This window comes from Lepisosteus platostomus, unplaced genomic scaffold (assembly GCF_059453375.1).
Source record: "Lepisosteus platostomus isolate fLepPlt1 unplaced genomic scaffold, fLepPlt1.hap1 Scaffold_95_H1, whole genome shotgun sequence".
Taxonomy (NCBI): domain Eukaryota; kingdom Metazoa; phylum Chordata; class Actinopteri; order Semionotiformes; family Lepisosteidae; genus Lepisosteus; species Lepisosteus platostomus.
In genome coordinates, this window is record NW_028291707.1 from 188,057 (window position 1) to 214,693 (window position 26,637).

Sequence of the window (26,637 nt, forward strand, 5' to 3'; positions counted from 1 at the left end):
GGGGCGGCGGCGAGCTCGCTGTAGTCGTGGCCGAATAGTTAAGGCAATGGACTTGAAATCCATTGGGGACTCCCCGCTCAGGTTCGAATCCTGCCGACTACGGCGTCTGCCGCACGTCACCTTGTGCCTGTGCGGCAAAGGCGAAGTGCCGCTTCTCCTTTCCTGGTACTATAAAAATGCTACATCGCTTGGTCCTGCTTCCATGGAAAGCAGTTCTTCAGGTGATTCTAGTCTCTTACCAAAGCTGTTAGGTTCCTTTCCGTGGTGAGATGGGTTGTCATGCAACGCTGCCACATAGTGCCGACAGACAAGTGTGTTGCGGGAGAAGAGAAAAGTGTTTGAAGATTTAAGAGTGTCTTAGGTGGAGCCAAAATCAGGTGTCACAAATGCAAGTGGGAAGATTTCCAATGATTAATATGGTCAAAATAAGCGGAAGTTACCAGCTGGTCCGGCACAGTCTGCCATGCTTTTGTCATATACTGTAAAGTGGTGTCGAACTGGGTGTCGAACTGGAGCCTCACCATTTGCATATGTGAGGCTCCAGTTATACATCGAGTGTCACATTAAATGACAAAAATGAAGAGAGTTAAAGCAGCTGGAGAGGTTTTCTTACAACTTTTGAGCTGACACAGTTTTGGAAAATGTTTCCTTCACGCTGCACTGAACAACATAGGCAGCCAAGAGTCTCCAAAACAAAACAGAATGGACAGATAGGAGAAAATTCCCACTCGTCCTGAAGTTCCCAAAATCCAGCACTGAGCGTAAACAAAGTGTCTAAGTAGCGTGGGAATGCTAACCCTAACCCTAGCTGGAGTTTGAGCAATCCGGCACTGAGCGTAAGAAGATGAGTCAAAGTAACGTCTAATCGGATTAGTTTCCTTAGAGCTGGTTCAGAGTTTGCTCAAGAGTTTACCTTTCACAGATGAGCAAAGAAGAATGTTGGGGGTGCACGCTTCAAGGCGCCTTACAGCTGTAGGGAGTGATTCGAGACGATTCGTGGCGTGTGTTCGTTCCCATATGCCGTACGCCTCGGGGTGCAGTGCTAGGATGACGTACAATACCGCTTGGACACGTAACGGCGTTATATGCAAGTGCAGGACGTGAGGGTTTTCGTTTGTTTGTTTTGTTTTGTTTTGCTCTGCTTTGCTTTGTTTTGCTTTCCATCGCGTTGGTAAGAGCGTAAATAAAAAGGCGATTCCTGCGTCTACTACTAATATAAGAGCTATTTCAAGTGCGACGTGGTGCGGCTTTTCAAATGCTTGTGGGCATTTCTCTGTTGTTGATTCTTTTTTTGTGTGTAACAAAGTGGCATTTTCATGTCCGGACGGGGAGACTTTATCATTCCGACATGAAGCCACCCTTAAGTCCTCTGAGGCGTGTCTGTCTGCAAGGCTTGTATTTTGGAAATGTTTTTTTGAAACGGAGAACGACTTTGAAATAGGCTTCCGCTGGCGCCTCGCGATCCAGGTAAGATTGTAGCAAGAACGCAGCGGCGGTGGGGCTTGCTGTAGTCGTGGCCGAGTGGTTAAGGCGATGGACTAGAAATCCATTGGGGTCTCCTCGCGCAGGTTCCAATCCTGCCGACTACGTTGTCCGCCTCCAGTCGGTGTGTTTCGGCACAATCAAAGAAGCGCGCCTCTTTGCTGTTCCTGGTGGTTTTAAAACGCCCAATCGCTTGTACCCGCTGCCTTGGAAATAAGTTCTTCAGCGTCCGCGAATGGCATTTTGCAGCTGGAAGCAGATGTCGATGCGTTTTGCACAGTGCACCAAAAAAGCGTCTTTTTTGAAGGCCTAGGCACTGAGCATTGGTGGTTCAGTGGTAGAATTCTCGCCTGCCACGTGGGAGGCTCGGGTTCGATTCCTGGCCAGTGCAGTGGCTTTTGCAGCGAGCGGCTCCATCACTTGCATCCCCTTGCAACTCGCAACTGAAAACCCACTGAAGCTAAGCAGGTGTGAGCCAGGTCAGTACCCGGATAAGGGTGAGCTACAGGGAAAAACAAAGCTTCCAGCTGGAAGCGGTGTTAATGGTGCCGGCGGGGGGGCGCTCACCCTGAGGTCTGTGCGGGTCCCAATGCCCCAGTATAGTGACCGAGATGCTGTGTTGTAAAAGGGCGCTGTCTTTTGGATGAGATGTAAAAACGAGGTCACAGCGCTCTGTGGTCATTCAAAATGACCACCAAAACCTTTGACAAAAGCTCTTGGTAATTGATGGTCTTCAATAATGCTTCTCCTTTAGGTACATTTTAAATCAGCTGAAAAATGCTGTTTTGCATTCATGTGTTTAAGTAGCCTGTGCTACTTACTGCATTGTAAGAGCGATTGTGAGCGGTTTTGTTTTCTCTCTTTGACCAGCCCAGCTGCGCCCCACCCGAAGGCAGGGAAGCACAAAAATTGTATGGAACTCATTCATGCTCCTCTCCATGGAAATCTTTAGTAAAAGGCAAAAGATTTGTACGAGATGAAGAGAAACCAGAGTGCGTGGCTGGACAGCTGCAGGAGCCCAGGCCGCCTTCAAGTCCTCTGCCCTGCCGGTCGTGGTTGGCAATGCACCTGGCCTTACAAACGAGCCAGTGCGGCCCGTTCAGCTCCGGGCTCATCGCCTGCAGCTCTCGGCTTACCTGGCAGGGGAGATACCTTGATCAGCCTGTAGTTGGAGTAGTTGGATTGTTTTCTTGTTTTCTGGAAGCAGTGTTTGTTTTGCAGTTTGAGATGGCAACCTTTGGATCCCGCAAGAATGCTGTACGTTTTGAGCTTTTGGATGACCTCTTCATGGATCGTATGCAGTTCAGCAGAAAAGTGTTACAGAAGGAACGTGGCTTTGAACCTCGGCACTTGGATTTCATCTTCGCTCTCCCAGGTCAGAAAGCATTTGAGGTTGTTTTTGCTACCTATTCTCTGTTTGAACAATGTGTGGATGTGTTTGAGGCAAAAAGAGGGAAAGTTCCTGCCCTTGAGAAGATCAACTTGCAGCCTCTGACACAGAGAGAGAGGAAAACGGTGCATGTTGTTATGTTCTCGGAAATGGCAAAGACGGAGGACATTCACACCTGGCTTAAGCAGTACTGCACCGTCCACCATGGAACTGAGGTTAGAGATGTTGACGGTATAAAAACAGGAGCAAGAAAATTTGAGGTTCGCTTGCTACCGGACAATGTAAATGGAGGCTTAAGGCACCTGCCCTCTACAATCCGGCTTGGCGCCTGCAATGGCTATGTTTTTTATGTGGGACAACCAAAGGTGCGTCGGCGCTGTGGTGCTGTGGGACACCTGGCATCGTCCTGCACTGTGAAATGCTGCAAGACCTGTGGCAAACAGGGACATTTAGCCTCTGACTGTTCAATGCTGCCAAAGTGCAATTTATGTGGCTCGGAAGGACACATTTTTAAGAACTGCCCTCACGCCTACGCCAATAAACTCAAAATGAGAAAGGATGAGGCAGTGCTTGTTTCAGCCAAACCGGCCCGAAAAGCCAAAGCAAACAACAAGTCAAACAAAGAACCCTTGTTGGACAAAGAGTCTCAGCCTCCAGCCAGGATCAGTCCTGCTGTGGCTCCGGGGTCGGTGGAAGAGAAATCCACTACGCTCCCACAACCGCAGACTGCACCAGACAAGCACGAGGGTTTGAAAACCCCAGAGAACAGCGAGGACCCCTCCCCCACTCCTGCTCCTCAGAACGAGGGCCAGTGTGGGGCCCCCACCGGTGGAGCGGGTCCAGCGACGATACCCAGGATTCAGCGGAGCTGCTTTTCTCAGACTCTGCAAGTGCTACAGATGCCCTTCTCTCCTCCATCCAGTCCGTCACGGAGGATCTGCAACAGCTGGTGGGTGAGGGGGAAGAGGAGACTGGTGCATCGGCTGCACCCCTTTCCCCTCAGTGCTCCCAGGAGCTGGACTTGAGGAAAAGGAAAAATGACTCTGTTTTCTCCCCGAGCGAGGAGGAAGGAGAGCATGGTGATGGGGACAGCTGGAACCCCTCCACCCCTCCTTCTACCCCCTTCCTTGAAATGGACTCCGTGAACGCTTTTACTGCTGCCACCCTGATGAAGGCTCATTCAGAGGATGGCTGGCAGGAAATTGGTAAGAAGAAAAAGAAAAAGAAGAAGGTAACAGGTGAGACCGAAGAGAAATGTGTTTTGTAAAGACTGGTTCCACTTTCTTATGTAATATGGCTCTAAACATAATTTCTCTTAACACCAGAGGTATCAATGACAGAGTTAAATGCCAGTGTGTCTTTGATTACCTCCAGCAGAGAGAGGGAGATGTGTTGATGTTGCAGGAGTGTGCTTTAGCCTATCAAGAGAGGTATAAAAGCTTTGAAGATAGGTGGGATAAAGGGCCTTCTGTTTGGTCAGGGGACAATAACAACAGAGCCTCTGGCGTGGCCATTCTTTTCAAAGGATGGGCTTTCAAATTGAAAAGTATTCAGAGGGTCATAGATGGCAGGTTGCTGTGTGTGGATGTGGAATGGGGGACCGTTAACCTGCGGCTAATCAATGTGTATTGTCCTACTGACGTGGGAGGAAGGGTGGAGCTACTCAAGGCACTCTCTCCCCTATTGTTAAGTAGCACAGACGTGATAGTGGGAGGGGATTTTAATTGTATCTTAGAGCACACAGACAGGCAGTCTAGCTCTCCGATAAAATTGGATTCCAGCTCACTGGCCCTGCAAAACTTAGTTCAAACTCTCAGACACATATAGATGTATATATCCCGCAACAGCAGGATATACATGGTCAGGGAGGAATAGCAGCTCCAGAATTGACTATTGCTTTGTCTCAGAGAGAGTGAAAGTTGTTGGGGTCACTCTTCAGCCTGTCTTCTTCTCAGATCATCAGGCTTTAGGGTGTAGAGTGGAACTCCAGGGCGGGACTGTCTTTGGCCCAGGCCTCTGGAAACTCAACACAAAGCTGCTAGAGAACGAGGGGGTAGTATCCCGCTACAAGGAGAAACTATCACAGTGGCTGTCCTTGCAGTGTCTGTACGGGTCAGTAAGAGAGTGGTGGGAGGAGGTGAAGATGAGGACAAAGGCCTTTTTCATGGCTGAGAGAAGGAAGGCTGCTGCCAGACGGAGAGGAGTGCTAGCCAGGAAACAGAGGCAGCTGCAGCGTCTCTACACAATGCTGCACAGTGGCTTCGATGTGCTCGAGGATATCACCCTTTTAAAAAAGGACATCCGGAGCATAGCCGAAGAAAGTAGTCGAGGAGTGCTGTTAAGAAGCAGAGTGCAGTTCTTGGAAGGAAATGAGAAGTGTACTCGCCTCTTTTTCAGGAAAGTGGTAGGCTCCAAGTCTGTCATGGAAAGTGTAGTTGATGAGGAGGGACGAGAGAGAACAGAGCCGAGTGCTATCCTCTCCTGCACCGAGGCCTTCTACTCAAGACTGTACAGCTCTACAGAGTTAAAGGATGAAGAAATTCATTTTTTTACCTCAAAGCTAGAAAACGTTTTGAGTGAAGAAGATAGGGAAGTACTTGAGAGGGATTTGACAGTAGAAGAGCTGAGACAGGCTATGGAGAGCTTACAGAAGGGGAAAACTCCGGGTGCTGACGGGCTCCCTAAAGAATTTTATTGCACCTTTTGGGATCTGCTTCAGGATCCGCTACTGCTCCTATTCGAGGAAAGCTATAAGACAGAATTGCTGCCTGACTCCTTAAGAGAAGGCACTATCTCTCTCTTGTTTAAGAAAGGAGCAAAGAATGACATAAAGAACTGGAGACCCCTCAGCCTCTTAGGCGTGGACACTAAGATCCTGCGCCTACAAAATGTAGTGGCCTCACTGGTAGGGAAAGAACAGACTTGTGGGATAGCAGGACGCCTGATGAGCGACAACCTGGCCTTGTTGAGGGATGTCTGTCTGTACTCAGAGGATCGCTCCCTCCCTCTGTGCATTTTAGGCGTAGACCTAGAAAAGGCCTTTGACCGCCTAAACCGGCAGTACTTAACATTGGTACTTGAGCACATGAAGTTTGGCCCCATCATGAGAAAGTGGATTAACCTGCTGTACACAGGTAGCAACAGCAGAGTAATGGTTAATGGCAATAGATCACGCCCCTTTGAAGTCTGTTCAGGGGTGAGGCAGGGCTGCCCATTATCCCCCTTGTTATTCGTTTTGGCTATGGAGCCCTTAAGCCTGTGCCTTGCGCCAGGATCAGGCCATTAATGGGATACCAGTGCCTGGAAGTGGGGGAGGAGAGGTAAAGACATCTCTATACATGGATGACGTCACCCTGCTCCTCTCTGACAATGCCTCAATTAGCAGAGCTCTGCAGTGCTGTGATCGTTTCTCTTTGGCTTCCTCCGCAAAAATTAACAAATCTAAGAGTGAGATTTTTTATCAGAACTGGAGGGAGCCAATAGAAGGACATGATCTCAGGCTGCAAGAGAAGAGAATTAAGGTCCTGGGGGTGTATTTTGGAGAAGAGATGGGAACAGTAAATTGGCAGAACAAATTGCCAATCTTAAACAAAAAACTGATGCAATGGAAGGACCGAGACCTCACCATGACAGGGAAGGTGCTGGTCATCAAAGCCGAGCTCTTGTCTGTCTTGAATTTTCTGGCTTCTACCTTCCCAATCCCACACCGTGTTGCGGCGGTGCTGAGGAGATTGATGTTTCAATTTCTATGGGGTGGGAAGCAGGAAAGACTCAGAAGGGAAATAATGTACAGGCCACTACCCTCAGGGGGGAAGTCTGTCCCAGATATTGCTACGAAGCTGCTGTGCATTTTCCTGGCCTCTGTGCTGAGAGGCTTTGCAACAGCACCTGCAGCGCGTACCTGGACTTATTTTTCCAGGCTCTGGGTAGGTAGGGAGGTGTTCAGAGTGTGGGGTGTCAGACCCAAGCTGGACGTCCCACTCTCTGACACATGCCCTGCAATTTATGGGACAGTTAAAAGTTTTCTAAGATTTCACCCAATTGGCCATATTCCCCTCCGAGATGTCAGGGTCCAAAAACTGGAAGATTTCGTTGCACCCCAGAATAATAGGCAGACCCCTGTGGGCATTTTAACATCAGCCCAAACAAGGAAGGTGTGGAAACACACATCCTCTAAGTTTCTGTGCAACATTCACAGAGATTTAGCCTGGAGTGTCGTCCACCAGTGCTTACCGGTACGAACTTTCTTGTACCGTAGGGGCCTCACCCCCAGCCCTCGTTGCGTTAGGGTGGGCTGCGGCGAGGAGGAGACTGTGACCCATCTCCTGTGGTCCTGTTTTTTTGCTAAGGCCTTCTGGGCACAGTTTGAAGATTGGTTGCAGGCTCTCTCGCCCCAATTTACCCTGACCGCTGCTTTCGTCATATACGGCATCTCTCCTGTCAAACTTCCTCCTGACGTGTTTGACAGGATCTGGGCCGTGGTGAACAGTGGGAAAGACGCCCTGTGGAGAGTGAGGAACATGGGGCTGTTCAAAGGCATCGAGGTCCCAGTCAAGGCAGCAGGTAGCCTGGCCCTGTTCATCACCCGAGAGAACTATTACCTCAGAGATCTGTGGAGAGAAGGGAGGGAGGAAGCAGAAAATCTGTGGGAAATAGAGAGCATAGGTCAATATCTCAAGAGACTGTGAAAAACATTATCATGTTTAAGTAAAGAATGTGATTTGCACCAGAAAAAAATAAATTGTTACTATGTAACTGTTACCGTGTCAAAATGTAATGAGATGTGATCATATATACTGTTTTAAGTATGTATATTAATGTAAAGCTTTCTGATTTGTGATGTCCTGTATTTTATTGTGAAAAGAAAATAAAGTTCTTAAAAATCGAAATCGGTTCACCCAGGGCGAGGCTCGGCCATTGCACTCCGGCTGTGCTGACCCCTGCGAATTCCCCAAATGAGGGAATCTCGACTGCATAATTTCTGGTAGTGGGGGACTGCGTTCGCGCTCTCCCCTGATGTGCTTGGTCCAAAATCAGATACGGGAGGGTTAGGACACCACGAGCTGCGTGGCTGCGGAAGGATCCCGGTTCGACAGGAGTGGACGCCGCTGCTGGTTCTCGCTGGCTTTTAGTTAGGGGTCCGGAGAAGCATCTCAAGCTAGTTCCACTACTCCTTCCGGACGTTCATTCCCTTTTCAAAGTCAGTCGTTTTGCTGTAGTCTGCGTTCTTTAGGCTGATTATCGAGGTTAGCCTTTATTTGGTCATGGGGGGCCTCGGTACTGTATGCTGAGTCTAAAGACAGTTTCACCCGTTTTCTGATTGCTCGGTTCTGTACCAGTGCAGACATGTCAAACAGTGAATGGCTGTACCTCTATTGTATCCGTGCTCAATGAATGAAATCGGTAACAAATGAATATATGTCTAGTTATACGAAAAACGAGTGGTTTATCGACTCATCTTCATTTGCAGATTTAGAGGCAGCTTCGATATTCGTTTTACAGACGGGTTTTTTTTCTTTGAATGTGGGTCACACACATGCCACAGCAACAAAACATCTTTAGAGATGAGGCTATAGATCACCTTTCCATCCTGCAGGTTTTCCTCCCAAAGCCTACGGCACCAACGGCGACCCCTGCTGGTCAGGAGAGCAAAGGCTTACAGCACCTGGTATTCCCAGGCAGTCTCCCATCCAAGTACTAACCAGGCCCAACCCTGCTTAGCTTCCAAGATCAGACGAGATCAGGCATGTTCAGGGTGGTGTGGCCGTAAGCGAAAGCTCCGGCGCCTGACTCGCTACTTGAAGCTGTGTGTGGCGGGGGCTCCGTGCCCCTGAGCGGGACTGAAGGATCGTTCGTGTGCAACTCTTTGGAAAGGAGCTGCTTTCCAAATCGCATTGCGTGCCTGGATGTTGGCGAATGCGCTCCCTTGTGTTGGCTCGTCCCGCACTGGAGGAGGACAAACAATCTGCACGGAGGAGCACCAGGCAAGTCTTCACCAGACAAAAACCTCCAGTGCACAGCACTCTGGAAACATTTCGGGGCTGTCGCGTGTTTATTTCAGCACGTAAAGCGCACCGGTCCAACACGCCGCCCTCTTGTGGCCTTGCGGCGTCAGAGCAAGAGGCTCCTTCTCGCTGCCCTTCCGCTGTGTTGCAGGGCCCCGAGAGGGAACCTGGAGCGCACAATTTGTGGGGGGCGGGGGACCGCGTTTGCGCTCTGCCCCCGGTCTCTTGCGCGAGTACTAAATCTCACGGACAGGGGGGCCTCGTCATTGATTGTTACAGGTGAGACGGGGATTAGGAGGAGACCCCGACTGATGGGTAAAGGGGAGCACTAACACCAGAGGGACACCCCCGGCGTCTCTTTTTGAGAGACGCCCTGGGGTTTCCTAATGGCCAAGGAGGGTCGGGACCTCGGTTTGACGCCTCCCCCGAAGGATGGCGCCTGTTTGTGCAGCAGAGTGTCGCCATCAGGAGGCTGGGGCTTAAGAGAGCCACACAGCCCGCAGGGTGAGCGCTCCCTGCTGGTCCCAGTCATATCTCTTGCAGGAGCAGCAGCAACCGGAGCTTTTCCGGGGGGGAATCTCCCATCCGGGTGCCGGCCAGGCTCACACCTTCACTGTGGCTGTGGAGGTGTGGTTTGTAAGGGCCCAAACTAGGGTTAGAGTTAGGGTTGGAAAACAACCTGGATTTTTTTAAATGCCTTTACTGTGCTCTAGGATGCATTTGAAATGCAGGAAAAGTGTTGGTTTGTTGTTTCCTTGATTACGAATTTTTACCAATATTGCAGTTTTTTCTACTCCATATACTGTACATATCAAAATGATGGTCAAGATTGGAGATTGTGATAATACACTTTCTAAATGCTAAACTCTCTTAATTATTGCATGTCAAAAGCAAATTAAAAGGATAGTTTTAGCCAGACATTGGTGGTAATTGCAATCCTTACCTTTTTAACCTAGGAAACAGTTTGGTTTTATTTGCAATTTCAGCAGCAAGTAAAGAAAAAGATCTGGATATCTGAAAGTTTTTCACAGGTGACACATTAAAATACTTTAAATGTGCAACTTTGAATGTTTCTGGTTGATTTGGAGTCATCTGGGTTACATTTTGGGCACTGTATTTGTAGGCAAGGTTGTGGAGGTGTGGTTCATAAGGGCCCGAACTAGGGTTAGGGTTAGTGTTGGACAACACCTGGATTTTTTTAAATGCCTTTACTGTGCTCTAGGATGCATTTGAAATGCAGGAAAAGTGTTGGTTTGTTGTTTCCTTGATTACGAATTTTTACCAATTTTGCAGTTTTTTCTACTCCATATACTGTACATATCAAAATGATGGTCAAGATTGGAGATTGTGATAATACACTTTCTAAATGCTAAACTCTCTTAATTATTGCATGTCAAAAGCAAATTAAAAGGATAGTTTTAGCCAGACATTGGTGGTAATTGGAATCCTTACCTTTTAAACTTAGGAAACAGTTTGGTTTTATGTGCAATTTCAGCAGCAAGTAAAGAAAAAGATCTGGATATCTGAACGTTTTTCACAGGTGACACATTAAAATACTTTAAATGTGCAACTTTGAATGTTTCTGGCTGATTTGGAGTCATCTGGGTTACATTTTGGGCACTGTATTTGTAGGCAAGGTTGTGGAGGTGTGGTTTGTAAGGGCCCAAACTAGGGTTAGGGTTAGGGTTGGAAAACAACCTGGATTTTTTCTAATGCCTTTACTGTGCTCTAAGATGCATTTGAAATGCAGGAAAAGTGTTGGTTTGTTGTTTCCTCGATTACGAATTTTTACCAATTTTACAGTTTTTTCTACTCCATATACTGTACATATCAAAATGATGGTCAAGTTTGGAGATTGTGATAATACACTTTCTAAATGCTAAACTCTCTTAATAATTGCATGTCAAAAGCAAATTAAAAGGATAGTTTTAGCCAGACGGTGGTGGTAATTGCAATCCTTACCTTTTAAACCTAGGAAACAGTTTGGTTTTATTTCCAATTTCAGCAGCAAGTAAAGAAAAAGATCTGGATATCTGAAAGTTTTTCACAGGTGACACATTAAAATACTTTAAATGTGCAACTTTGAATGTTTCTGGCTGATTTGGAGTCATCTGGGTTACATTTTGGGCACTGTATTTGTAGGCAAGGTTGTGGAGGTGTGGTTCGTAAGGGCCCGAACTAGGGTTAGGGTTAGTGTTGGACAACACCTGGATTTTTTCTAATGCCTTTACTGTGCTCTAGGATGCATTTGAAATGTAGGAAATGTGTTGGTTTGTTGTTTCCTCGATTACGAATTTTTACCAATTTTGCAGTTTTTTCTATTCCATATACAGTACATAACAAATTGATGGTCAAGTTTGGAGATTGTGATAATACACTTTCTAAATGCTAAACTCTCTTAATTATTGCATGTCAAAAGCAAATTAAAAGGATAGTTTTAGCCAGACATTGGTGGTAATTGCAATCCTTACCTTTTAAACTTAGGAAACAGTTTGGTTTTATGTGCAATTTCAGCAGCAAGTAAAGAAAAATATCTGGATATCTAAAAGTTTTTCAGTGTTTTGACATGTCTGCACTGGTACAGAACCGAGCAATCAGAAAACGTGTGAAACTGTCTTTAGACTCAGCATATAGTACCGAGGCCCCCCATGACCAAATAAAGGCTAACCTCGATAATCAGCCTAAAGAACGCAGACTACAGCAAAACGACTGACTTTGAAAAGGGAATGAACGTCCGGAAGGAGTAGTGGAACTAGCTTGAGATGCTTCTCCGGACCCCTAACTAAAAGCCAGCGAGAACCAGCAGCGGCGTCCACTCCTGTCGAACCGGGATCCTTCCGCAGCCACGCAGCTCGTGGTGTCCTAACCCTCCCGTATCTGATTTTGGACCAAGCACATCAGGGGAGAGCGCGAACGCAGTCCCCCACTACCAGAAATTATGCAGTCGAGATTCCCTCATTTGGGGAATTCGCAGGGGTCAGCACAGCCGGAGTGCAATGGCCGAGCCTCGCCCTGGGTGAACCGATTTCGATTTTTAAGAACTTTATTTTCTTTTCACAATAAAATACAGGACATCACAAATCAGAAAGCTTTACATTAATATACATACTTAAAACAGTATATATGATCACATCTCATTACATTTTGACACGGTAACAGTTACATAGTAACAATTTATTTTTTTCTGGTGCAAATCACATTCTTTACTTAAACATGATAATGTTTTTCACAGTCTCTTGAGATATTGACCTATGCTCTCTATTTCCCACAGATTTTCTGCTTCCTCCCTCCCTTCTCTCCACAGATCTCTGAGGTAATAGTTCTCTCGGGTGATGAACAGGGCCAGGCTACCTGCTGCCTTGACTGGGACCTCGATGCCTTTGAACAGCCCCATGTTCCTCACTCTCCACAGGGCGTCTTTCCCACTGTTCACCACGGCCCAGATCCTGTCAAACACGTCAGGAGGAAGTTTGACAGGAGAGATGCCGTATATGACGAAAGCAGCGGTCAGGGTAAATTGGGGCGAGAGAGCCTGCAACCAATCTTCAAACTGTGCCCAGAAGGCCTTAGCAAAAAAACAGGACCACAGGAGATGGGTCACAGTCTCCTCCTCGCCGCAGCCCACCCTAACGCAACGAGGGCTGGGGGTGAGGCCCCTACGGTACAAGAAAGTTCGTACCGGTAAGCACTGGTGGACGACACTCCAGGCTAAATCTCTGTGAATGTTGCACAGAAACTTAGAGGATGTGTGTTTCCACACCTTCCTTGTTTGGGCTGATGTTAAAATGCCCACAGGGGTCTGCCTATTATTCTGGGGTGCAACGAAATCTTCCAGTTTTTGGACCCTGACATCTCGGAGGGGAATATGGCCAATTGGGTGAGATCTTAGAAAACTTTTAACTGTCCCATAAATTGCAGGGCATGTGTCAGAGAGTGGGACGTCCAGCTTGGGTCTGACACCCCACACTCTGAACACCTCCCTACCTACCCAGAGCCTGGAAAAATAAGTCCAGGTACGCGCTGCAGGTGCTGTTGCAAAGCCTCTCAGCACAGAGGCCAGGAAAATGCACAGCAGCTTCGTAGCAATATCTGGGACAGACTTCCCCCCTGAGGGTAGTGGCCTGTACATTATTTCCCTTCTGAGTCTTTCCTGCTTCCCACCCCATAGAAATTGAAACATCAATCTCCTCAGCACCGCCGCAACACGGTGTGGGATTGGGAAGGTAGAAGCCAGAAAATTCAAGACAGACAAGAGCTCGGCTTTGATGACCAGCACCTTCCCTGTCATGGTGAGGTCTCGGTCCTTCCATTGCATCAGTTTTTTGTTTAAGATTGGCAATTTGTTCTGCCAATTTACTGTTCCCATCTCTTCTCCAAAATACACCCCCAGGACCTTAATTCTCTTCTCTTGCAGCCTGAGATCATGTCCTTCTATTGGCTCCCTCCAGTTCTGATAAAAAATCTCACTCTTAGATTTGTTAATTTTTGCGGAGGAAGCCAAAGAGAAACGATCACAGCACTGCAGAGCTCTGCTAATTGAGGCATTGTCAGAGAGGAGCAGGGTGACGTCATCCATGTATAGAGATGTCTTTACCTCTCCTCCCCCACTTCCAGGCACTGGTATCCCATTAATGGCCTGATCCTGGCGCAAGGCACAGGCTAAGGGCTCCATAGCCAAAACGAATAACAAGGGGGATAATGGGCAGCCCTGCCTCACCCCTGAACAGACTTCAAAGGGGCGTGATCTATTGCCATTAACCATTACTCTGCTGTTGCTACCTGTGTACAGCAGGTTAATCCACTTTCTCATGATGGGGCCAAACTTCATGTGCTCAAGTACCGATGTTAAGTACTGCCGGTTTAGGTGGTCAAAGGCCTTTTCTAGGTCTACACCTAAAATGCACAGAGGGAGGGAGCGATCCTCTGAGTACAGACAGACATCCCTCAACAAGGCCAGGTTGTAGCTCATCAGGCGTCCTGCTATCCCACAAGTCCGTTCTTTCCCTACCAGTGAGGCCACTACATTTTGTAGGCGCAGGATCTTAGCGTCCACGCCTAACAGGCTGAGGGGTCTCCAGTTCTTTATGTCATTCTTTGCTCCTTTCTTAAACAAGAGAGAGATAGTGCCTTCTCTTAAGGAGTCAGGCAGCAATTCTGTCTTATAGCTTTCCTCGAATAGGAGCAGTAGCGGATCCTGAAGCAGATCCCAAAAGGTGCAATAAAATTCTTTAGGCAGCCCGTCAGCACCCGAAGTTTTCCCCTTCTGTAAGCTCTCCATAGCCTGTCTCAGCTCTTCTACTGTCAAATCCCTCTCAAGTACTTCCCTATCTTCTTCACTCAAAACGTTTTCTAGCTTTGAGGTAAAAAAATGAATTTCTTCATCCTTTACCTCTGTAGAGCTGTACAGTCTTGAGTAGAAGGCCTCGCTGCAGGAGAGGATAGCACTCGGCTCTGTTCTCTCTCGTCCCTCCTCAACAACACTTTCCATGACAGACTTGGAGCCTACCACTTTCCTGAAAAAGAGGCGAGTACACTTCTCATTTTCTTCCAAGAACTGCACTCTGCTTCTTAACAGCACTCCTCGACTACTTTCTTCGGCTATGCTCCGGATGTCCTTTTTTAAAAGGGTGATATCCTCGAGCACATCGAAGCCACTGTGCAGCATCGTGTAGAGACGCTGCAGCTGCCTCTGTTTCCTGGTTAGCACTCCTCTCCGTCTGGCAGCAGCCTTCCTTCCCTCAGCCATGAAAAAGACCTTTGTCCTCATCTTCACCTCCTCCCACCACTCTCCTACTGACCCGTACAGACACTGCAAGGACAGCCACTGTGATAGTTTCTCCTTGTAGCGGGATACTACCCCCTCGTTCTCTAGCAGCTTTGTGTTGAGTTTCCAGAGGCCTGGGCCAAAGACAGTCCCGCCCTTGAGTTCCACTCTACACCCTAAAGCCTGATGATCTGAGAAGAAGACAGGCTGAAGAGTGACCCCAACAACTTTCACTCTCTCTGAGACAAAGCAATAGTCAATTCTGGAGCTGCTATTCCTCCCTGACCATGTATATCCTGCTGTTGTGGGATATATACATCTATATGTGTCTGAGAGTTTAAAGTCTTGAACTAAGTTTTGCAGGGCCAGTGAGCTGGAATCCAATTTTATCGGAGAGCTAGACTGCCTGTCTGTGTGCTCTAAGATACAATTAAAATCCCCTCCCACTATCACGTCAGTGCTACTTAACAATAGGGGAGAGAGTGCCTTGAGTAGCTCCACCCTTCCTCCCACGTCAGTAGGACAATACACATTGATAAGCCGCAGGTTAACGGTCCCCCATTCCACATCCACACACAGCAACCTGCCATCTATGACCCTCTGAATACTTTTCAATTTGAAAGCCCATCCTTTGAAAAGAATGGCCACGCCAGAGGCTCTGTTGTTATTGTCCCCTGACCAAACAGAAGGCCCTTTATCCCACCTATCTTCAAAGCTTTTATACCTCTCTTGATAGGCTAAAGCACACTCCTGCAACATCAACACATCTCCCTCTCTCTGCTGGAGGTAATCAAAGACACACTGGCATTTAACTCTGTCATTGATACCTCTGGTGTTAAGAGAAATTATGTTTAGAGCCATATTACATAAGAAAGTGGAACCAGTCTTTACAAAACACATTTCTCTTCGGTCTCACCTGTTACCTTCTTCTTTTTCTTTTTCTTCTTACCAATTTCCTGCCAGCCATCCTCTGAATGAGCCTTCATCAGGGTGGCAGCAGTAAAAGCGTTCACGGAGTCCATTTCAAGGAAGGGGGTAGAAGGAGGGGTGGAGGGGTTCCAGCTGTCCCCATCGCCATGCTCTCCTTCCTCCTCGCTCGGGGAGAAAACAGAGTCATTTTTCCTTTTCCTCAAGTCCAGCTCCTGGGAGCACTGAGGGGAAAGGGGTGCAGCCGATGCACCAGTCTCCTCTTCCCCCTCACCCACCAGCTGTTGCAGATCCTCCGTGACGGACTGGATGGAGGAGAGGAGGGCATCTGTAGCACTTGCAGAGTCTGAGAAAAGCAGCTCCGCTGAATCCTGGGTATCGTCGCTGGACCCGCTCCACCGGTGGGGGCCCCACAATGGCCCTCGTTCTGAGGAGCAGGAGTGGGGGAGGGGTCCTCGCTGTTCTCTGGGGTTTTCAAACCCTCGTGCTTGTCTGGTGCAGTCTGCGGTTGTGGGAGCGTAGTGGATTTCTCTTCCACCGACCCCGGAGCCACAGCAGGACTGATCCTGGCTGGAGGCTGAGACTCTTTGTTCAACAAGGGTTCTTTGTTTGACTTGTTGTTTGCTTTGGCTTTTCGGGCCGGTTTGGCTGAAACAAGCACTGCCTCATCCTTTCTCATTTTGAGTTTATTGGCGTAGGCGTGAGGGCAGTTCTTAAAAACGTGTCCTTCCGAGCCACATAAATTGCACTTTGGCAGCATTGAACAGTCAGAGGCTAAATATCCCTGTTTGCCACAGGTCTTGCAGCATTTCACAGTGCAGGACGATGCCAGGTGTCCCACAGCACCACAGCGCCGACACACCTTTGGTTGTCCCACATAAAAAACATAGCCATTGCAGGCGCCCAGCCGGATTGTAGAGGGCAGGTGCCTTAAGCCTCCATTTACATTGTCCGGTAGCAAGCGAACCTCGAATTTCCTTGCTCCTGTTTTTATACCGTCAACATCTCTAACCTCAGTTCCATGGTGGACTGTGCAGTACTGCTTAAGCCAGGTGTGAATGTCCTCCGTCTTTGCCATTTCCGAGAACATAACAACATGCACCGTTTTCCTCTCTCTCTGTGTCAGAGGCTGCAAGTTGATCTTCTCAAGGGCAGGAACTTTCCCTCTTTTTGCCTCAAACACATCCACACATTGTTCAAACAGAAAATAGGTAGCAAAAACAACCTCAAATGCTTTCTGACCTGGGAGAGCGAAGATGAAATCCAAGTGCCGAGGTTCAAAGCCAAGTTCCTTCTGTAACACTTTTCTGCCTAACTGCATACGATCCATGAAGAGGTCATCCAAAAGCTCAAAACGTACAGCATTCTTGCGGGATCCAAAGGTTGCCATCTCAAACTGCAAAACAAACACTGCTTCCAGAAAACAAGAAAACAATCCAACTACACCAACTACAGGCTGATCAAGGTATCTCCCCTGCCAGGTAAGCCGAGAGCCGCAGGCGATGAGCCCGGAGCTGAACGGGCCCCACTGGCTCGTTTGTAAGGCCAGGTGCATTGCCAACCACGACCGGCAGGGCAGAGGGCTTGAAGGCGGCCTGGGCTCCTGCAGCTGTCCAGCCACGCACTCTGGTTTCTCTTTATCTCGTACAAATCTTTTGCCTTTTACTAAAGATTTCCATAGAGAGGAGCATGAATGAGTTCCATACAATTTTTGTGCTTCCCTGCCTTCGGGTGGGGCGCAGCTGGGCTGGTCAAAGAGAGAAAACAAAACCGCTCACAATCGCTCTTACAATGCAGTAAGTAGCACAGGCTACTTAGGGAGTAGGCTGATGTGTTTAAAAACAACCAGCGCCAGGCAGGAGTCGAACCTCCAAACTCCTAGTCCATAGTCAGACACATTATCCATTGCACCACTGACCCTGGTGTGACATTGCAGGACTGTAACCCAGTGAGCTTAGCACTGCAACTAGTAAAATATTACCCCCGGTCCATTCTTTTCCAAAAGTGAGAAACACCTGTTTTCTACATTTTGTCTGTTTTAAAATCATATCTCTTTAAACCAAACCAAGAGTTTGTCTTTTGCACTGATATTCTGATTCATTTCGATTTCAAAGAAAAAAAAACATTACCTTCCAAAGCATCATAATATTGTCCCTTCATCATATTGTCCCTTCCTCCAGACTCTACTTCTCTCTTGTAGTAGTACAGCAGACCTTTCCAGGTGAGCAGATCACAGAGTCCGAAATGAGCTTCCTCCATCAAGCAAAGTACCTGAACATGACTCTGTCATCATAAAAGCGCCCCTGTAATAAAGAAATTAAATCCGAAATCAAGAGGGCAGTTGCCTACTGAAGTTCAAGAAGTCATAAATTTTAACCTAGCAACACATTAAAGGCTGCATCTATACAAGTACGATTCTAGAAATGCTCACCAGATTACGTTTTAAGAAAGAACTGCGCCTCAGGTTCCGCCGAGATCTTAACGCGGATGGCAGGATTCAGAGTCTGGAGTGTGGAATGATGGCGCTCAGTGATCTTCCGCGTGTTCAAACCGCCAGCGTGTGACTCCCCTGTCCCCGTGACCTCATTGCTCTGCTCTCGCCTCTGTGCAGCTGTGCCCGACTCATGGTAAAGTGGAAAAAAATATGCCCTCAACGTGAGATTTACACTGGAGTGAGGATAGTTGTTACCTTCTTATCGTTGAAATGGATGTATGTGATATGGCGACTAGGTTCTTCTCCATTAGCAGGCTTAAGGTTAAAGAAAAAAACATTGCTGACTTCTTTTTTTTTTGCCAGCTGCGAGCGCTGATTAGCGAGGTTTGTATTTCATATTTTGCAAGTTGCATCCATTTTAAGAAAAACAAGTCGTTCAAGACAGGAAATTAATACTTGCATTTAATTAAGTCTAGACGTATGCGGTTGTCCATAATGACCAGTTCTGTTCGAGAACACAGAACAAAAAAAGGCACCACTGGGATTCAGACCCAGGATCTCTTGTTTACTAAACAGGCACTTTAACCAACTAAGCCACAGCGCCCTGGGAGTGCTGTCTTTTTGCAGCCACTTGGACACACCACTCAGACACATCTGCATTCGGTGTGTGCTCCGCCTGCTCGCTGAGCAAGTTGCCACCTTTACATACAATAGCAACATCGACACCAAGAGAAAGGATGACAAATGGCTTTTATCTGGAACTTTTCATGTCCAAGGAGCAAAATGTGCTTTCTGTGTACAACAGGGCCACTGAACTCCACACTGGCCACTGAACCACAGTAGTGGCTTGCTGGCTTGACATCTCCCAAGGAAAATGTTGAAATCGCATGTGGAACAGGAAAATGACCCTCGAGTATGAGGGAAAAAAAAGAAAAAGATCAACTGGAGTGCGCCAACCCATGTCAGGACAGCCCAGTTTTGTTGACGAGGTGGCCGAGTGGTTAAGGCGATGGACTGCTAATCCATTGTGCTCTGCACACATGGGGTCGAGTCCCATCCTTGTCGCTCTCCTTGTCTGACACTTGTGCCCGTTCGGTGTTGGCCCTCCTGTTCTTTGCTCCGGTACTAGAGCCGTACATTTTCTAGCGGTGGCTGAACATGGTATAGTAGGCTAACGTCGGTATCGAGCAGTGACAGTAACAGTATTTACATGCCCGTGCTGCCAAGTGGCTCTGGGTTGATACCGCGTTTTCACTTACTTGCAACGCAAACGGAGAAAGCGATTTTTGACAGTCTCTCGAGAGACTGCACTAGGTGTTTAGGGATAGACTTTGTCAGTTCCCCCTGGGATGATGGCCTCTCAAATAGTTTGTGATTCCTCTAGACGTTTATACAGTAGAAGCCTGCTTCGTGGCTTAAATCCAAGCTAATGTAACGAGATAGAGGTCTGATGCAGAACTGCGAATTCAATGAACGGGAACAGTACAGTACATTGCACTGTATGTGTGAGGAAAGCTGCCCCCTTCTGTCCTTGTCGACCGAACAGAGGACTGTAAAGGATACCGCCAAGAAACTTTAGGATGCTGGTAGGAATACAGCTCCAAAGAAGCCCCTTTGGGTGTTATGTCATCAAAAAGTAAGAACAGCGACTCTCCCTTTGATCAAATGCGCAACAGAGCTGTTTTCCGTGGAGCAGGTTTCAGACCCGTAGACCTGTTTTATTTGTAGGGCAGGGCGCATTCCCAAATGCGAATCTCCTGTTTTAGAAATGCTTTGGGCGGCGTGAAGTGAAAATAAGAAATGGACTCCAGATGCACATGGAAGCAATCAAGTGTTTCATCCGAGCTGTTTCAAAGACTGCTCAAGAGCTTTCCTTTCACAGAGGCACAACGATTAATGATGGGGGTGCACCCTTCAATGCGCCTTACGACTCTAGGGAGTGATTGAGACGATTCGTAGCGTGTGCTAATTTCCCTCTATTCCCCGTGTTGCAGTAGTAGGATGACGTAAATTCCTGCTTCGACACGTAATGGCATTATAATCAAGTGCAAGAGCTGAGGGCTTTAGTTTTGTTTCGTTTTCCATGGCGTTTGTAAGCAGGCAAATCAAAGGCAATTCCTGTGTCTAACAGGAATGTAAATGCTTTTGAAAGTGCAGTGTGGTGCAGCTTGTAAAATCCTTATCCACATTTGTGGTTTGTTGCTGTTTTTTTTGTCTGCCAAAACTGCATTTTGACATCCGGACGGGGAGACTTTATCATTTGAACGTGAAGCCAGCCTTAAACCCTCTGAGGCGTGTCTGTCTGCCGGCACGTATTTTGTCAAAGGTATTTATTTTTTTTTAACGGAGAGCGACTTTGAAAAGGTTTCCGCAGCCACGTCGCACTCCGTGTTAGATTAAAGGAGGAATGCGGCGATGGCGAACTCGCTGTAGTCGTGGCCGAGTGGTTAAGGCGATGGACTCGAAATCCGTTGGGGACTCCCCGCGCAGGTTTGAATCCTGCCGACTATGGCGTCTGCCGCACGTCTCCTTATGCCTGCGCGGCAAAGGCGAAGTGCTGCTTCTCCTTTCCTGGTACTATAAAAACGCTAAATCGCTTGGCCCCGCTGCCATGGAAATGAGTTCTTCAGATAACCACACATCTTGCGTTCGCACCTCTGGTGTTGTACTTATGCCTTTGAAAACCTAATGAATAAAACTGAAAGAACCGACACAATATATAGGTGCTCGTAAAGCACGCATTAAAGAACTGTTAACAGCTTGGGTTTCAGTGGGTTAACTGAGGAGAAGGCGTGATCGCTAATTGTTGACATTGTATTTGGTGTTAGAAACATTCTTACTGTGCATGACGTGGAACAAATGTAGCCACAGAAATTGCATCACGCTTTCATGTATGCTATTGCAGACACCAACGTTGCCTAGATAGAAAACCGAAATAGCCGTGGGTTTGCTTGCTGGTCTGAAGGATCTCTCTTCGAATCTCTATCATTTGTCAATGGAAGTAAAAGGCGCTGCACAGAGAGGACCACTGTCGTGAGGCCGGTTAGCTCAGTTGGTTAGAGCATGGTGCTAATAACGCCAAAGTCGCGGGTTCGAGCCCCTTACTGGCCAGGTCCTTTTCTCCTCTCTTACCAAAGCTGTTAGGTTCCTTTCCGTGGTGAGATGGGTTGTCATGCAATGCTGCCACATAGTGCCGACAGGCAATTAATATACAAAAATGAAGAGAGTTAAAGCAGCTGGAGAGGTTCTCTTACAACTTTTGAGCTGACACAGTTTTGGAAAATGTTTCCTTCACGCTGCACTGTACCATATAGGCAGCCAAGAGTCTCCAAAACAAAACAGAATTGACAGTCATATAATGTCCATTAACCCCGGTTTTAAACGCAGCATCATGTCTGCCATCATAAGAATATGAGTCCAATATTTTAGAATATAGTCAGAATGACTTCTAACCTTACCTGTGGTCTCTTTAATCCCTATTGCTCAATGCATGGTGTACGTACTGCATACATGTGTCTTGAGAATGAGGAATGGGCCCCTGAGACAGTCATTTGCCTGTTTCACAAATGATCGTATTTTACTAGAGATTCTGTTTGGGATTCAGATGTGCATTCGGACAGCAATCCCTTTCAAGAAATGATACGTTCTGGATGAGGTCAAAGGTGCTGGAACACTGTATTTAGGATGTGTTTGCAGTGATTGTGTGTCTCCTGCTTCAACGCAGTGATGTATAGATGTGCTCCTGTAATTTATTGGTACAAGCCCAGGGCAGTAAGCAGTCTGAGGATTTATTTCCAGACGGCATAGAACAGTGAAGCAGTGAAGTAGTGCAACACACTGGATCATTATATTATTAGATTCTATTCTACTTAAATTATTACATTATACACAACTTGAGTTCATTTTAAAAATTAAAAGGTAATAAAAGGAATGCATTTTCATGAGAAAGATAATACCGATATGCATGTGATAATCTTCCTTATATCATGTCGTGCATCATTTGGACACTTTGTGGGCTTGAAATACAAAGAAAATCATGTTCTATGGTACAAGACAAATACAAAACTTAAGCTTTTATTTTAATTAGATTTGTTTATTAAGCATAAGCAATCATTTATTACATTAATATATGTGAAAATGACATTTTAGCACCATAATATTACATACAGGTCTCTAGCTTCAACACAGTGATATATATATATATGCTCAGTGATTTATTGGTACATGCCCAGGGCAATAATCAGAATCAGTATTTATTTCCATACGGGCTACAGGTAGTGTTGTGAAATACTTCAACACACTGGATCGCAGATTTAGACCCCCTGCACTCTTACTCCTTAAAAACCAAGGAAATGAAGATATGTAGCAATCACATTGTAACAGGGGTGACAGTGACTTAATGCTTATACTAGTGGACTTCTGGTACCTTTAGGGTACGGTGTTCCCTGAAGGGCTCTCAAACCCCGCATTTCAGATGCCTAGCTGTATCGCTGATGTGTTGCACCTCAGAATCACTTTTAAACCTTACCTCTGGTATCTTTAATCCCTATTGTTCAACGCATGGTGAAAGTATTGCATAAATGTGTCTGAAAATGAGCAATGGGCATCTGAGAGACTCATTTGCCTGTTTCACAAATGATCATATTTGACTAGAGATTCTGTTTGGGATTCAGTTGTGCATTCTGACAGCAATCTCTTTCAAAAAATGATTTTACCTAATCGCGGCTTTGCCCTTCTTGCCTCTTTGGACAATATCTCCATCTTGTGGTCGTTGTTGGTAATGTCTAGACAATATCTCCATCTTGTGGTCGTTGTTGGTAATGTTTTCTTATGCTCTTTTTTTATTTCAATTCTCTATTAGTTGATTCTAGAATCTCGACAATAGAGTTGAAAACATCAGTTTTATAGCAGACAATATGACATTATTTATAGTCCAATTAGAAATGTATTACCCTGTTTTTAACATAATAACAAATTAAAATTGATTAAAACTAAGTTTGGAACACCAGGGAACATAAAAAATGATTTTTAGGAAAACCATGAGGTTCTCTGTGTCCGATGCCTGCAAGGGGAGAAAGCTAGAATCCTTTGATTTTTCAAAATTTGAAAATAAACATTATATAACAACAGCTTTCATTCCTAGGAGTGAAAAACAACCATTTTTGAAGACATATTAGTTTCTAAAATACTACAATAAAGTTAAAAACATCCATTTTATATTACATTATTTTTTGTGAAATAATTAAATTGGCTTATTTCTCTCGCATTAAATTGGCTACAAATGCAAGAATTCAACCAGATATTCTTGTAAAATGTATACTGTTGCATTGCAGTTAGTTAATGTAGTTAGTCCATAATCAGCAATCTAAACTTTATTGTTAAGCTTTAATGATTGATGTTGTACCAGTAACCTTTAGAAATACTATAGTACTTCACAAATGCTTTGTGTGTTTGGAAATCTTTTGAGTAAAAGCCTTATAAAAATAGGTTTAGTTTTTACAGGACATCACAAAGAAATAGGATGGTATAATTCTTATAATTGCTTAGTGATTGTATTTGGAAGATTATGCACTAAACAGACTTCAGGGATGCCAGTGGATCATTGTGCTATTTGGAATTATTCCAAAAATCAAGTGACCTCTTTGCTGTAGTATTTTTAGTATTATTTATTTAGTATTAATAAAGAATAGATTTATTAAAGTCATGCGATGTGCAAGCGGGATATGTAAAATAATTGAAAATAAAGTTTTTTATTATTGTTATAGAGAAACATGATCAGATTTTCCCTGGTTCAGAAAAAAGACGATTAAAATCTGTAATCTTTCCACTTGTATGTCATCAGACATTAACGAGTACAACCCCCCTCTCTGCCGGAGTGTTGGCTGTGACGAATTAAACCAATTTCACAGGTATTTTCAAAGTAGGAAGTACAGTGTTAACTAGTAGATGGCCTCCTCAATGAAATCGCTTCAACATGCTAATGCGTTGGTGTAACAGTCCCGGCGTGGCAAGCTTCCAATGTCAACTCGACTCGATTGGAAGACAATGAACGTATTTTAGCCCTAAATGAATTAATAGCAAACATGGTTTACATAAAATACATTTTTCCAAGAAAGTTTATAATAATACGATCTATAGTTGAAATCTGAGCCTAAATATAAAGAAAAAAGCATTTTCAGAGAGCAATCACGCTGTGTTTATGTAGAAAAAGCGATTAGGTTTATGAGCAATCTAATTACCTATTTGCTTAAAACGCTATATAAAATAAAGTTTATTTAAAGATGAATGATAAGTGTCGCAGTTTAAATAATTTTCGTAGTAGGGCTTGGACAGATTCCAAGTGCATTTTTGCAATTTACGTTGCATTGTCCAATGTGATGTTGTAATACAGTTTAGAATACAGTAAGTCTAAACTGTATCAGCTTTATTTATGGGTTGCAATTTAGAAAAAGTCAAAAACCGCACTCAAAATGCAATTTAGAGCTTTCTGGCAAGAGGAGACACCCAAATTATAATGTAACATGCCACTGTTTGTGCATGAACAAAGTTATACTGCAATTTTCCTTAGATACGCGATTAAAAAAAAAAATTTTTGAATCCCCGGCCAAACACATTCCATAAGAATCAGCGCTTTTATACAGTATATCGCCTTTAAACACATATATTTAAACACCCGTTTACGATTTAAATCAAAACGCGATTCAAATCAATATAAATGTTTATTTTGTAACGCATAGGTGACTATTCATTGTTATTAAAAAGACGTAAATTCGATCATGTTGTGATATTTAGAAATATAAATTTGTTTTGATGTGAGTGAGGTTTTATTTAATCTCTGACCAAGGGAAATGTTTCATTTTTTCAAAGAAATGTTTGTTAAAAATTAAAGTCATAGTTCCATGAGATTCAACCACAGACCATGTGACATAGGAGTCAGGAACCTAACCCACAGCACCACCAGCGCAGACACATGCTGAGGGCTGAAAAAGCACTACAGAAACATTATCGACTATAAAATAATGTAATTAGGCACAGAAGAAGTTTACAGCACAGTACAATAATAAATGCTGACCATGAGTTTAGAAGCATAAATTACCTTACACTCAATTTAAACACAAGCTGTCTTTAGCCCTCTAAGCTGGTTCATACAGAAATGTAGAGAACCAGGTTCAGAACACACAGCTTCATTAGCGAATACATATGCAGAACATCTAGAGAAGATGTTTTACAGAGGATGGATTTTTAGAAACATCCCATCAGTGACATCACTGAAGTCAACTCCTAGGTAACTGTCGTGTGGATAGTTTCACAAGAATCAGACAAAGGTTTAAGCATCGCTTATTTTAGATAAAACTGCAAAAAAACAACAACAACCCATAATGTACTTCTTTGCGGCTCTGTTTGCCCAAATCATATATTCACAACGTGAAATTAGAAAATAATATTACGTAACCAAAAACCGCAATATGGAAACAGAACCTGTGTAATTGTTGACAGATGATGTACTCGTAACATTTTTACAAGACGAACTACAACATTTAAAAAATGACTTGTATGTACTTGATATCTCTAATCAATCCACTGCACTGCATTAAAACAAAACGAAAACTAAAACGCCCTGGGCATACTGTTTTGCGCTTCTTATCAGTTGCTCAAAAGCAATTTGACTGTATGAAATGCATAATATAAACCTAGAAACATATACGTGAGGAGTATTTACGTAGAATCGGTGTCAAGACATACCTCTCAAATACTGTAAATCAAGTTAAAAATATCTCAAGACCGATTCTGGTCATAATGAAACCATGTTTCGTGTATGTTTTCTTTAAAGTACCGAGACCAGCCATATACTGTATGTTTATGTTCCAAAATTAATATCGTTTATGGCCTTCACACGCGTTGCAGTATGCTCCTATTCTTTTTATGCTCAGGCACTAAGATTTCCCTTCAGTGGTATAATTCCATATAAATATTCAATACTTAAACGGGCACAGTTAAGACATTAAATATACATATACATATACATATACAAACTGTATACAGTACAGTTTGCGTACGGTAATATGTTTATGTTCCTAAATCAACCTCTTTTATGAGCATGTGAAAGGCATGGTGAATCGATTCTCAAAAATTACTGTACTTTGCATGATTGGAAAAAAATGCGTGATTGCGAAATGCTGTGGTGTTACTTTTACAAAGACGGTCAATGAAAAAAATAATGTGGACCAGGGCAATACTTTGAGTTTACAGCTTGTCCAAGGTCATTTATTATTAATACTATTAGTAATATTTTCATTAAAGACTTTGATGGCTACAGCTCAAACATGAGAAGTTGAGCTTTATTAGCTCCACCTTGCGGAAATTCTGGATACTATTATTTTGCTAGCGGTATTTACCGGTAACTCGCGGTATTTACCGGTAACTTGTGGTAGACTGCGTACAGCGTACGCCCGCACATTTTGAATGGCTGCACCTGTAGCAATCATATTGTAGCAGACACTCAATTGACTGTTTCACAAATGATCATATTTTACTAGAGATTCTGTTTGGGATACGGATGTGCATTCTGACAGCAATCTCTTACAAAAAATGATTTTACCTTATCGCGGCTTTGCCCTTCTTGCCTCTTTGGACA

General features: G+C 45.0%; 8 non-coding genes across 8 annotated transcripts; 5 read left to right on the forward strand and 3 right to left on the reverse strand.

Moving 5' to 3' along the window:
* The first annotated feature begins 20 nt into the window (after positions 1 to 20).
* On the forward strand, positions 21 to 102 carry trnas-uga (transfer RNA serine (anticodon UGA)). Its single transcript has one exon. It is a non-coding gene; the product is annotated as a tRNA-Ser (tRNA).
* Positions 103 to 2,361: 2,259 nt separating this feature from the next.
* Positions 2,362 to 2,478, reverse strand: LOC148630603 (U5 spliceosomal RNA). Its single transcript, XR_015935138.1, has one exon. It is a non-coding gene; the product is annotated as a U5 spliceosomal RNA (small nuclear RNA).
* A 5,240-nt stretch (positions 2,479 to 7,718) lies between these two features.
* On the forward strand, positions 7,719 to 7,888 carry LOC148630604 (U1 spliceosomal RNA). The gene has a single exon (XR_015935153.1). It is a non-coding gene; the product is annotated as a U1 spliceosomal RNA (small nuclear RNA).
* Positions 7,889 to 8,525: 637 nt separating this feature from the next.
* On the reverse strand, positions 8,526 to 8,644 carry LOC148630605 (5S ribosomal RNA). The gene has a single exon (XR_015935136.1). It is a non-coding gene; the product is annotated as a 5S ribosomal RNA (ribosomal RNA).
* A 3,131-nt stretch (positions 8,645 to 11,775) lies between these two features.
* On the reverse strand, positions 11,776 to 11,945 carry LOC148630606 (U1 spliceosomal RNA). The gene has a single exon (XR_015935133.1). It is a non-coding gene; the product is annotated as a U1 spliceosomal RNA (small nuclear RNA).
* Positions 11,946 to 17,189: 5,244 nt separating this feature from the next.
* On the forward strand, positions 17,190 to 17,306 carry LOC148630607 (U5 spliceosomal RNA). Its single transcript, XR_015935140.1, has one exon. It is a non-coding gene; the product is annotated as a U5 spliceosomal RNA (small nuclear RNA).
* A 1,679-nt stretch (positions 17,307 to 18,985) lies between these two features.
* Positions 18,986 to 19,067, forward strand: trnas-gcu (transfer RNA serine (anticodon GCU)). The gene has a single exon. It is a non-coding gene; the product is annotated as a tRNA-Ser (tRNA).
* Positions 19,068 to 20,431: 1,364 nt separating this feature from the next.
* Positions 20,432 to 20,513, forward strand: trnas-cga (transfer RNA serine (anticodon CGA)). Its single transcript has one exon. It is a non-coding gene; the product is annotated as a tRNA-Ser (tRNA).
* The last annotated feature ends 6,124 nt before the right edge of the window (positions 20,514 to 26,637 follow it).